The sequence below is a fragment of the Piliocolobus tephrosceles genome, chromosome 3 (assembly GCF_002776525.5).
Source record: "Piliocolobus tephrosceles isolate RC106 chromosome 3, ASM277652v3, whole genome shotgun sequence".
NCBI classification, from domain to species: domain Eukaryota; kingdom Metazoa; phylum Chordata; class Mammalia; order Primates; family Cercopithecidae; genus Piliocolobus; species Piliocolobus tephrosceles.
The window spans coordinates 11,812,734-11,826,591 of NC_045436.1; the positions used below are offsets into that span (position 1 = coordinate 11,812,734).

Below are 13,858 nucleotides of genomic sequence, written 5' to 3' on the forward strand. Positions count from 1 at the left end.
TCTGGAATGATGTGACATGGTCTGGAATGATGATGTGACATGGTCTGGAATGATGTGATATGGTCTGGAATGATGTGACATGGTCTGGAATGATGTGATATGATCTGGAATGATGATGTGACATGGTCTGGAATGATGTGATATGGTCTGGAATGATGATGTGACATAGTTCTGGAATGATACCCACTCAGAGAAAACAAAAAGTAAGAGTAGAGTAGTATAGCATGAAAATGATTCTAAACCAAGGTTATAGATGGTCCTCAAGTTAATAGTTTTGGACTTTAAGATGGTACAAAAATGATCCATATTCAGTAGAAACTGTATTTTGAGTACTCATACAACCAGTCTGTTTTTCGTTTTCAGTATAGTTTTCAATAAATTACATGAGATAGATATTCAACATTTTGTTATAAAATAGTTTTGTGTTAGATGATTTTTCCTAGCTGTAGACTAAAGTAAGTGTTCTCAGCGTGTTTATAGTCATGATGGGGAAAGGAGGCAGAGAAATTCTAGGCAGAAAAGCACGGGGTCCCTGGCAGAGCCCTATCCTCAAGTCTCAACCTGTGGCCCAGAGCGAGGACATACATTTTCCTGCAAAAATGTTGGCTTTTCCAAAACTACCCCATGGACTGCCCTTCCCCTCATCCTATAACCATAAAAACCCTGACCCAGGAGCCAGGTGCAGTGGCTCACGCCTGTAATCCCAGCACTTTGGGAGGCTGAGGCGGGTGGATCACTTGAGGTCAGGAGTTAAAGACAGCTTGGCCAATATGGTGAAACCCCATCTCTACTAAAAATACAAAAATATTAGCCAGGTGTAGTGGTGCAGGCCTGTAATCCCAGTCACTCGGGAGGCTAAGACAGGAGAATTGCTTGAACCCCGGAGCCAGAGGTGCAGTGAGCCGAGACCGCACCACTGCACTCCAGCCTGGATGACAGAGCAAGATTCCACCTCAAAAAACAAACAAACAAACAAAGAAACCTGACCCAACTGTCAGAGAGCAGAGGAGGGGAGAAGAGGAGAAGCAGCTGGACATCAGAGACAGTGGGTTGATGTTGGAGAGAAGCAACTTTACTTCAGAGGGACAGCTTAATGGCATTGCTTCGGAGAGGAGTATGGCCTGGATGGCCAGACTCCAGGGGAAGATCACCTTCCCGCTCCACCTCCCTTCCAGCTCCCCTTCCCGCTGAGAGCCACTTTCATCAGCAATAAAGTCCTCCGTATTCACCACCCTTCAATTCATTCATATGAACTGATTTTTCCTGAATGCGGAACAAGAGCTCAGATGACACAGGTGCAGACACTAAAAACTGCCAAACTGACCCTCTGCCCTTGTGAAAAGGCAGAGGGCCCACTGAGCTGTTTAACACTTAAGCCATCTGTGGATGGCAAAGTTAAAAGAGCACGATAACACACACCCTCTCTGACTTCGGGGTCACAGGAACTCCCCCTCAGAAGCTGCTGTTGGGACCCCCACAGAGTTTTGCTACTGCCAGCTCCCAAAAGTACCTGCCCTGGCTCCTGCACACACTCACCTGTGCACTCACCCTCCTGTGAGGGCTTGAGAGCTGCAGGCTGAGTGAGTGAGACTCCCCTGTTGGAAGGGCTGCAAAGAGGACAAGGAAAATTTCCTGTTTAAGGAGTCTAGGCTAAACTGTGGTGTTTGCCATACTAGGTGTATTAAATGAATTTTCAACTTTTGTTATTTTCAACTTAGCTTGGGTTTACTAGGTCATAAACCTATCGTAAGTGGGCATGTATATACAAAAAATGCTGATATCACACCATGATAATTAATGCAAACTTGTTCTGTGGCCGTGAGTCTTTGAATTCCTTCGAGTGTATTGGTGGAAATTCTAACAAAAGAATACCCTGCTTTGAATTTTGCTTAAATTCTTATTTCATATATTGCCTATTTTTATTTTAAAACAACCTTGTAATAGTTAACTAACTACATAGTATGTACTTTGGGTTAGTGTAATCAATAATACAGTGTAGGTGGTACATTCAAATCTTTCATTATGTTTCTTCCTAACTTTTAAAATAGATTGTACTTGATGCCACACTGCTTGGCATATAGTAGTTTCATATATCTTTGAAGATTATTGGTTTGACTTTCCTTTTTTAAAAAATACATTAGATTCTCTATACCAAGAATAAGACTGAAATAAAGAAATAAACCAGTATTGAAGGAAGAATAAGAAGCAGTAGATACTCTTTGAGTAATAGACACTATTAAAAATAGCAAAATAACTTTTATTTTCACATTGATGGAGTTCAATACCCATCCCTGCCCAGGGCTGGGAAACTTCAGGACACTGATACTTGTTTTCATCATGAGAGCCAAATTAGCTTTTCTGTGATATATGGTAGAACACCTGCATTGTTCCAACGCCTTCTTTCACAGATTGCTTCAGGCCTCAAACTAGAGTTAATGGTGGCTTGTAGTACAATAGCTCTGACCATTAATAGGGTTGATAATTTCGCCTGAGCAAAAATTTATAAGGAGATAGACTATCAGAATATAGGAATTTTGAAAGGCCACAAAAGCTATGACATAGATGCTGGGCACCCCAGAATATGAGAAAGGCTGCCTTGAGGATTTTATTTAATTAAAAGAGTATATAACTGTAGAAATAAAGTTGCTTAGATTTATAAAAATATATTTATAAAAATGAGAAAAAAGTGAAAAAATGGAATGCCTAAATAATGAATGTCAATAGAAAAAAAAAGTATTTTCTTTCCAAAAGAAGGGAAGAAAAACATCAGTTTAGACAAGAGGAAAGGAAAAAGGAGAATAAAAAACTTTAGAGATACATACAGTCAAGAAAAAGAGGCCTTCAGCAAATAAACTTTCTCTAACTTCAGCCAAACTAGACACAAACTGAGCTTTAAGAGAAAATTAATGTTCCTTACTTTTGAAACTTTTTTTCTGAATCAAGGCCTAAAAATTGAAATTAGACTAATATAACTCCTCTAGGTATTAAGGAAGAAATGAGATAGTATGGGCTGGGATGACAAGTCAGTAACTATAACGTGTGGACCAAATCACAGCAGTGAACACTATTTTTGTGTGTGTCAATTAAATTTTATTAGAACACACTCATGATCATTCATTTGCATGTTGTCTTATCTACAGCTTCTTTTATAATACAATGGTTGAGTAGTCATAACAGAGAACATACGGCCTGCCAAGCCTGATGTATTTACTATGTGGTACTTTGTAGAAAATAATGTACTGACCCCAGGCCTAGAGCATTAGGACAACATTCTTAAGTGAATCTTCAGAGAGTTCTTAAGTAGAGGTTAAAAAATAACACACAGACACAGAAACAGATTTATTGAATAATGATTTTACACTTAATGTTGTAATGCTTTTCCATATGCTTACAAAAACTCCATGAGATAGGTGCCATTCTCATGTAAGAAATTCAGAAACTGAAGCTCAGGGGCATTTAATCTGCAAAATGTAGCACAGTCCAGGGCCTGTACACACAGCACACATTGCTGTAGGGGTCATGGATTACACAAGCAGGCCACAGTTTAAGGAGGTACCATTCATTCACAAATATAACGTATTTATATCTTGGTTGCAACAATAATTTCATAGATACCAATGACATGTATTTTCCAACAAAATCAGTATTACAATTGGAAGCAAAGCACATTGAGATAGGATGCCTTTATTTTGAATTCACATGAAGTTTCCATCTGGGCTACTCATAATAATTTGCAATATGATATATCAAGTTTACTGAATGAATTAGCATATTAGGTTAGAATGAAAAATCAGGTAGAAATGTAAATAAAAGCTTTTACTCAGCAGTGAACATGATGTGTATTTTTTCAGTTTTCTCCACACTGAAGTGATATCACAGAATTAAGATAAAAATTAACATATTAAGAACTGAAGACACCCCATAATTTGCAACATAAGATTGCTACTGATTCTTAACGGAGACTACCTTATGCACACCTGGATTCTTGTGGTGCTATTAAAATGGAAATTTTGTAGCAATATTAACAACTGAGAATCTCCGTGAAACATATGTATCTCATCTAGAACTGGTTTTCTTTTTATGTTAAATGTGCTGCTTACATTTTAATGTTTAGAATCATATAATTCAGCACTAAATATATAGACCAAATATCTGTAGTAAATCCTTTGGAGACAGTATACCTACTTCTAAAAAGGAAGCCACGTTTGTCACTTTGTTAGCTTTTAAGGCCACTGTATTTTAACGCTATTAGCATTTTCACAAATACTAATAAAAAACATCCTGGAAATAAGTCTAACTTTTAATATACATATATATGCATATTCCTGAATTAGTTTCTAACTATCTATATAAAAACTTTGCTGTTTTGGAATTGTTTATTTTCCTTTGGTAAATTTGAAAATACTGTTGTAGTGATACAAACACATTTAGTGAACAAATGTAAAAATAGATGTGATATATTCTAAATGTAGGTACAAAATAGCACAAGTGAAGGAGCATTTATTGAGACTGGAGTGTTTCACATCCGGGTTGATATCGCACCTGAGTTTTAGAAAGCAGTTAGGTTTGAGACTGATAAAACGGGAAGAAAGCAAGTAGCTTATCTAGGGCAGAAAACTTCTGGGCAGATAACCAGTTCGGAATTCCCCGCAGGTATTACAGAACATGAGTCCTGGAGAAGTGAGCACATGGATGGACAATCGGGAAACTTTCTCTGTGAAGAAATGAAAAACACTGTGCATAGATTAGATTGATAAGGGTAACTGTGCTGAAAAAGATAAACAAGCTCAGAATAGTAGAGCAATACCTGTGTTAAGTGAGTAAGAAAAAGCCGAGAAGACAGCAGTAAAAGCAGGAGGAGTACAAGAGCGCGTTGTGAGAGATTACAGAATTTCCAAGAAGTGTTGACAGTGTTACAAGTTCCAGAGGAGAAAAAGTGGAGGAATGGCAAAGGCTGATTGACCTTGTCAACTACTTACTTTAAAAAACATTTGAGAAAGCCAGAAAGCAGAGGGGGTGAAGCTTCACTCTCATGAGAACGGGAAGCAGAGGCAGAGGCAGCATGCACAGTCATCCTGTGTTTTAAACACAGAAACTGATGTCTGGGAAAAGGTAACAGTTCTTAAATTTTTTTTTTTTAAGTTTTTCTGTGTGTGTGTGTGTGTGTGTGTGTGTGTTTACATTGGGACACAGGTGAAATTTGAACATGCTTATTAGCCAAATTGCCTCAGCGAGATTAAAAAATTAAAGATATAAGAGACTGGGAATAGCTGATGTCAGAAAATACTGAAGATACTGTAGATAAAAACAGCTAAAAAACAATAAGAGCATATTGACCAAAATTTTAAAGAAATACACTTAAGGCCTGTAATAAATACATTTGCACAGTATCTGCAATGACACCTCTTTGAACATAACAGATGGAAAGAGTTAAGGAGGTTCTTTCATGTGTTTTTTAAGTATTCAAAGAGTAATTTTCTTCCTTTATACAATTGACTTCCAAAAATATAACAAAACAAAAACAAACAAAACCGGCATATAAATATATGTCAATAGTAGCTCAGGCATACCCTCTACCATTTAGAAATAGGGTTTCCAAATAGCCATCTGATCTTTTTCCACACTTCGGTCTGAGATGCGTCTCAGTTTCAACATTTAATTATACTGTAAGTGGGATGGATTTGAGTATTGAAATTTACATTGAATATAGGAACTATTTCAATTGTGTATGGGGGTGTAGTCATAGAATGAGGAGGTCCCTAGAGAAAAGAATATACAAAATAATAGAGGAAAATTAAATTAATCTTATGATAGGTCAAGTTGATAATGCAGCAGAATTGTATTTTTATATATTCTGCTTTCATTTTATGATTCACTGGGGGACTGTGAATTATCAGAGTATATGGTACATTTATGCTCATTGAATAGAACACCGAGCATAATTTTATCATTTAAAATTATTGCACAAATTCGTAGTTGTATGTTACTTTCGGATACATTTTCAATCATGTCTATGATTTATTAAATGCTTGATCTACCATATAACATCAAATTATAACATTGTTCCTATGAGAAAATATAAAATTTTTATAACAATCTGCTCTACAGTAAGGTTTCTCAGAACACATTGTAGAGACAAATGGGAACTTCCCCATAGCAGTTTTATGAACTATACTTGGCATAGCTTTATGGTTTATGGATAAACTGTCCCTGGTGAATATTTAGTAGCTTATGTAAACCTGATTTTGAAATGATGAGGTACATATTATTTTCTTAACCACAACATTCAAAGCCCTGTTTCAGGACTACCTCTCTGACACAGACTCCACTCTGCTCATCTTCTGATTGGTAATAGTTTCATAAAGATGCCCCATTTGCCTTATTCTTTGGACACTTCAATGTATTCTGCATTGTATTTTGACTATACTGCCCTAGTCTTTCTTCAGAATACCACTGATGTTGTATTTATATATGGAGACCACAGTTTTGTTAGAGTGAAAGAATGCGCATTACACTGTCTTTAGAAAAGGCAATTCCCCCAGACATACACCCACACACACCCACACACACACACACACAATAACAATGGTGGCTTATTAATTAAATCATGGCGGCAGGTAGAATTTATTTAGGAATGAATAAACCTGAGATTATGCTGAGTTCACAGCACTTACCCATACTCTAGAGAAAAGTAAAATCACTAAGCAAAATGATGAACCTGAGTCATGAAGCAAAATTTGTTTGTTCATTACAATGATCACAACAGGATATTAATTTGAATATATTTGATTTGTTGCCTCTACAGGCGTGAAATATTTTGAATATTTTTAAAAGGCTATTACTGTAGTACAGAGTTGTTATATTAATACTACGGTTACATAGAAAATTAAGTTATTTAGAAGACTTTGGGTACCAAACCACATTAGATTACAAGACTGCTGTTCCACAAATATTTATATTTAAGATATTTGTCACAACAGAATCTTAAAGTGTGATTCCAATTGTAAAGAAATCTTGTTAACAAATATCCCAAGATCTAGGTTTAAAATGGAGTGATTGACAGAGAATGAAGATCTCATCATAAAACCCTTACACTGCCCTCAGTGGATCACTAGAGATAACGTTATCATAGCTACAGTCTAACCTTATGTGCCTATAAAACTGATATATATTTCAAGATAATACTGCTCTCAGTTGGTTTAGCAACCAGATCTTCTTAGCCTTTAGCATTAGAACATTATATTGATAGACATTTAAACCCTCTTAAACATGATATTCAAATAGTTCTATCGGTTGTATCAAACACTTAAATAATGTAGAGGCTACTACATATAATAATATGTTCTCTTATTCTAGAAATGTTTTAGTCTATCATTCCTAAAATAGCATTAATGGAAAATAGCATCCAATGTTCAGTAGATGTTTTTCTGAGAGAGGATCCTAGAGAATTTCTATGAAAATATGTGTTTTAGTACAAGTAATATATTTTTCTCTCTAGCAGAATTGTTGTAGTTTCTAATATAAAGGCACTGAAATTAATCAGGGAAACTTATTTACATAGCTATATTAATGCTCTAGATTGGAAATATCAGACTCAATAGCAGTATGTTTATGCTATTTATTAAACAAACATGTACCCATTACTGTTCCGAACATTGGAGCTACAATGACAAGCAAAAGCAACATGGTTTCTCTTTCACTCAGTATGTAGTTTGTAGGAGTTATAAAGAAAATGAAAAACTCAAAATATAGTGAGTTTATTGCTACTTTATGGGTAAGAGAAGAGTAATATTGGGAAAACCAATAGAAAGAGAGAGCACACATTAAACTTTTGAAACCTAAAAACAACTTATAACTACAGAGTAAAATGTTAGTGCAGATGGTGGAAGGGGAGGCGTTAATGACAATGAAACCAGAGAAGCAACCAAGGACTTTGCAAGTCTTAAAGACTTTGGACTTTTTTATATGGGAAAATTGTGCGCAAAGGCTGTTTGAACCTATCAAAATTAACCAACCTCCTTTTGATGGTGTTGGGGTTTTTTGGTTTGTTTTTTCATTTGTCTTTTTATATGTTTTAATGACGTCCTTATGTTATTATTGCTAAGAATCATGGTAGAAATATGGTGAGATATTCATTGGATTTGAATTCATGAATGTATAGTCCTCATTTCATAACTGATCTTACCTAGATAACATTTTGGTTGATTAACCTGTAAAAAGAGTTCTGCTATGTTCTCTAATTGTAGGAGATTCAGAAAGCAAAATTAACAACACTATTCTTCCAAAGTGCTAATAACTTGGTAAAAGAATAGTAAAATAAAGTGAAGATTCAGGTAAAGTATTCTATTAAATGATGACTATTGATCAAAGAAAATATTATGTGAAAAGGTAGCAAGTATGCCATAGAAATCTGTCCCCATCTAACAGAAAAGCAGCACAATTGTAATTTCTGTTGATGTATAAACTATGAGATGTTTATTCACTATATGTCTAATGGATTTGTGTTTTGGCTTTCCACTTACTCAATAACCTTTGTCTCTTTTTAAACATGCAACATTTTTAGTCATCAATAAATTTTATGCCCCAAAATAGAAAAAATAATTTAATTTTAAAAATAATGCAATAAAAGGTAACTTTTCTATGTCAATATTAATATTTTCCATAAATGTTGAAAATACGTAAAGTAACAAAACAATAATTACTTCTGTAATTATATAGAGAAAATATGTAGCAATTATTCCTAAAAGAAAAAAATTAGAAGTATCTATCAAATTATTATGCTCTTTTTTCACTTATTTAATTGAGTAAGTGTGCTACAGAACAATGAGTAGTTGAATAATTGGTAGTTAAAGTTTAATCATTGTCCAAGTTCTACTTTTTCGTTTTTCTTTTTTTTTCTTTTTTTGAGATGGAGTTTCACTCTTATTGCTCAGGCTGGAGTGCAATGGACGTGATATCGGCTCACTGCAACCTCCGCCTCCCAGGTTCATGCAGTTCTCCTGCCTCAACCTCCTAAGTAGCTAGAATTACAGGCATGCACCACCACACCTGGCTAATTTTGTATTTTTAGTAGAGACAGGTTTTCTCCATGTGTGGCTGTTCTTGAACTCCTGACCTCAGGTGGTCTGCCCGCCCCGGCCTTCCCAAAGTGCTGGGATTTCAGGCGTGAGCCACTGTGCCTGGCCCAAGCTCTACTTTTATTAAGTATAATTTAGTTAGATGTGTGAACTCACTGCAATTGTATACACAATTTTCTGTGTGTGTATAAAATTTGATATTTAAATGTATTTATGGCAAGAGTGTCTGTAACTTTTATGAACATATCAAGTGGACATGAAAACAAAAACAGATGTAATTTATGCAGCATTCAGAAATACCCCTTAATCAATAAATATGTATAATGATATGATACTTACAATGGAGGGAACTATGGTATTTAACTGTCAGTAAACTGAAAGAATAAAATGACTCTAATTATTGGGTTCCACATAATACCTCAAATGAGCAAATTATCACTGAAATTAAAAACGTAGTTGACTACGTAGGTGTCCTGTAGGAAGAAAATAGGTCCCCTCAGAATAAATGAGAACTCACTGTACTTTTTAATTCTTTTCAAAAATGAAGGGGAAACAAAGGTGTTCCAAGAAAAACAAAGATTCAAGGAATAAATAAAAGAAAATAAAAATATTTTCAGAAAAGTTTGACAGTATTTGTTGCCAGCAGGAATATATTAAAAGGATAAAACTAAAACATGTGTTTCAATTAGAAAGAAAATGATTCCACAAAGAAATGTAAAAATGTAAAAACAAATAAAAAGCACTGAAAAGAGTAACTATATATAAATTACTATTCATTTTAATAAACAATTATTACAGTTTCCTATGATGGCCAAAATATGTACATTGATATACATGTTCATGAAATGCAAGAGATGTGTGGGGAGTTGATAGAGCTTAACAGTTTTAAAGATGCTAACAGTATTGTGAGAAGGGTCAAAATATTCATTTGTTTTAAACTCCATAATACATCAAAATACATGCTTTAATCTCTATAGTAAAAGGTAGAAGCATAGTAAAAAATTAATAAGACAAAATTAATTAAATCAAAAATGGAATAAAAAGAACACAGAAGAGGTAGATCAAAGAGAAAATAAAGAGAAAAAGTGAGATATCAGCAATGCCAATAAATATAAATGGATTAAATATGCTACATAAAACACTAAGATTATTGGCCTTAAAAAAAGCAATTTGTCTTAAAAATTACAAATAGTTGTACTCAGAAATGTTGAAATGGAATGAAAAATAACATAAAATAACAAAAAAGTTTATCTACATTAATATCATGAAAATTCAATTTTAAGGTAAAACAAATAGCATTAAGAGAGAAAGAGATGTATATTTTATAATGACAAAGGTGTATAATTGAATGATTGTATTGATAACCTCAACTGTGCATTTCCACCAGTATCCATGTCCTTTGCAGTGACTGTGAAATTCATTTAACTAATTTGTTTGAGTATATTTTCCCAGCCCTTAAATTTTGGCTTACTGTGATTAATTGTCTTAGCCAAAGTTAGCAGCTTTAATATAAATAAAATCTTGATGAAGTGTTTATGGGTTTTGGCTTTCTCTTTTGCTTGTCTGTGATAGTCATAAGAATGTGCCCAAACTATCCTTCTGGAAAGAATTTAGAAACATGTGGCTAAAAGAAACACATGGGAAGAGATAAGTTGTCCAAACTACTACTGGCATAGTCCAGCCAACAGTCAGACAGCTTCCAAAGAAGGAGGACAGAGCGTGGGAGTGAGAGAACAGCCAAGATCAATAAATTAGCCTACATGCTGCTGACTAGGATTGTGGTAGTGAACTGATAAATGAATACAATCACCACTCAGCTCTCTTGTAGACAGATAAAGAATAATATGTCACTTGTGAAGCCATTGCATTTAGAAACATTGTTATACAAAATAGAGAACTGATACAGAAACTGGTATCAAAAGAGGAGTGATATCAGAATAAAATGTATAATATGTACTGGCTTTAGTACTTGACAGTGGACGGAGCTGAAAAAAAACTAGCAAGGAAATTGATAGGAAAGGCTAGAAAATGGCAAGAAAATTATTATAGAAGACCAGAAACATAACAACCTGTGTTGGGTAGTGATGAAATGACCATAGAACAATCATGTGCATTAAATTAGAATATATAAAAATATACCTAGTGAACAGTTGGTTAGGACCAAAACAAAACATATTTCTAATGGAATGTTGAATGGGTCAGTTGGCCATTAATAGCTACATATGATAAGCTGTCCTAGAACATCCAGAGAAGAATTTACAGAAATTATAGAGCAAAGAGAACTTAATATGTTAGATATGAAAGTGTAATCTTCAAACATTCTGGAGAGCAAAAGATTCTCAAAAGAAAATGGAATTATATATAAAATAAAGGGTATGGCAGTAAAAGACTTGTGAAATTTAAGATAGATACAATCTCAGATATGTAGTGTATAGGATACTATCTCAGTTTCAAAAATCTAAAGAACACTGTGAGATAGCAGCTTATTATGGCCAAAGTGGTCATGTATCTAGGAAGAGTAGCATATTTGTAAGGGAAATGTAGGAGTGGATTTTCGTAAATGGTGTTCAATGAAATCACTTTTATGGGAAACCCACAAAATTTCTAAGGGAGTTTAATTGTCAAAAATGCCTCCAACCTGGATTTAAATGAACTCATGTTGCTTTAAGTGCAAAAACAAAAGCTCTCTGCCATACCTTTCTACAGGGAGAAAGGAGAATGTAAAAGTCGGTTAAGTCACAAATTTTCCAATGTCCTTTCAGAAGTAGTTAAGGAGAAGAATAAAAATAAAATGAATGTCTAAAAAATAAGGACCAAGAGATGTGGAGAAAAATGTAGGTCTACTCTCAGTTAGTATAATTAAGTCCTAAATAAAGTATTCCAAAATTTGGAGTATCTGCCAACATTTTCCAAGCTAGATTTCAGAATACCATTGAAACAGGGACAAAATATTCCAAAATTTGGAGTATCTGCCAACATTTTCCAAGCTAGATTTCAGAATACCATTGAAACAGGGACAACTAGACAGCTATTGTTCTCATTCTTGAGTAGAAAATTAGAATTTTCTACAATAACTGCATCAGCTCGTTATCTTTTTCTTTTGCACCATTGAAGTTATAGGTGGTGGGGGGTCCAGATAACATCTCTCTCATCAAAAATTCTGCAGAATATAAAGAGCTACACAAAAGGAACCACATACATGGATTTGAGGTTGATCAGAAGATCCTCAATTATGAATTTGATGTAACTGAATGAAATGTGAGGAGGGATCAAGGAAAGAAATGAGCATGTTTTCTACACGGAAGTTTTGTGAGTCATTATGGCCAGGGACCGATTTGTGGTTGATTACATTTTTGATTGATCACCAAAAAACTTAAGCTCTATGTTTATATATGCCCTTTGTCTTATGTTTTTGCAGTTTTCTCGCTAAAGAGATGGCGTCAATTTTCCCACGCGCTGAATATAAGATTTGCGACATGACTGCCTGTGTTAGTCATCAATTTACGGCCCCTTAGCTCCAAATTCACCCTCAGCACCTACTCTGCAATATCATTTTATTTATTTCTCCTTTTCAGTGAGCATGATGTTTTGTTAGGAAAGGTCACTAGAAAGACAATGTAGGAAGAAAAAGCTTGCTCTTCTAAGTTTGAGTTTTCTGTGTGTGTGTGTGTGTGTGTGTATGTGTATGTATATATATATATATATATATATATATATATATATATATATATATATATATATATATTTTCTTGCTCCTGCTTTATGATCTATTTGTGGCCATAAATGTGGGGACATCTGCTGGGTCTCTGCCCCAGTCCATGCCCAAAGTGGTAGTTGCTTAGTGGTCCTGTGGCTCTGGCCTGGCCTGGTGACTTCTCGGGGCCCCTAATACAGACATCACATGTTCCAAGCCTCCTAGTAGCACCCTACTCTCCCTATGTGCCTTTATCTTGTCTACAGGATAGAGCTGTATTTCTCACAGCTCTCCTGTTATAAATACTACATGCTCCCAGCCTCATACCCACAGAAGCACCCTGTGCAATATCCCGCCAGCCTAGGTTTACCTGCATCCTGGAAGGTTGGTTCCAGGGGCCCCCCTGACATGGAAATCACGTGCTTCAGGCTTCATGCATACATCAGTGACATGATTGTATGAACCCACTCACAAGCCTCAGCTCTCTGTTGCCCTGGGTACTCTTCATGGCCTCCTCTACATGAACTTTGTGTTCTTTTTGTGTGTTTGCCAATGATAGTGACATTCCAACTCTCATTGCATACCTACCCCCAAGTCTCAGCTCACCTTCACGTGCATGAAAGTTATAGCCTGATTACCAGGTGACTGAGCTAACTCTGGCAGATGCCATCAGTGTGTGTTACCATCCTCAAGTAAGCTAAAGTCACAGCTTCTTTAATAAGATTGGATCTCTAGCCTTGGAAGAACACCACCCTCTTTATTAGTTTTCCCCTCGTTTATCGATTTTCTTACAACCCTAGAGCACCTATTAACTATCTTTACATCTGTATGTAAAGATAGTTATGTAGATATCTTCATCTTTATGACGCTAATATAGTTTCATAATTATTTATATTAAACTTCTTCTATTTAAATAACGGTGTCATCTCTTTCTCCTGTTTGGGTACAGACTGACAAACTTGCTTTGGCTAAAAGGAAATTAGCAGATTTATTGAAAGCAAAGGCTTGAAAGAGTCTCATGTGCTTCAAATTTCTTCCTGGTGTGTGTGTGTGTGTGTGTGTGTGTGTGTGTGTGTGTGTGTGTGTG

The 13,858-nt window shown here is 35.2% G+C and overlaps 1 long non-coding RNA gene across 1 annotated transcript in view; it reads left to right on the forward strand.

The window, feature by feature from the left end:
* Positions 1-4,927: 4,927 nt before the first annotated feature.
* The window catches only part of LOC111552596, a 94,239-nt gene continuing 85,308 nt past the window's right edge, over positions 4,928-13,858 (forward strand). The window contains exon 1 of the long non-coding RNA XR_002734680.1: positions 4,928-5,112. This is a non-coding gene — a long non-coding RNA (uncharacterized LOC111552596). The remainder of the gene's footprint in view (positions 5,113-13,858) is intronic.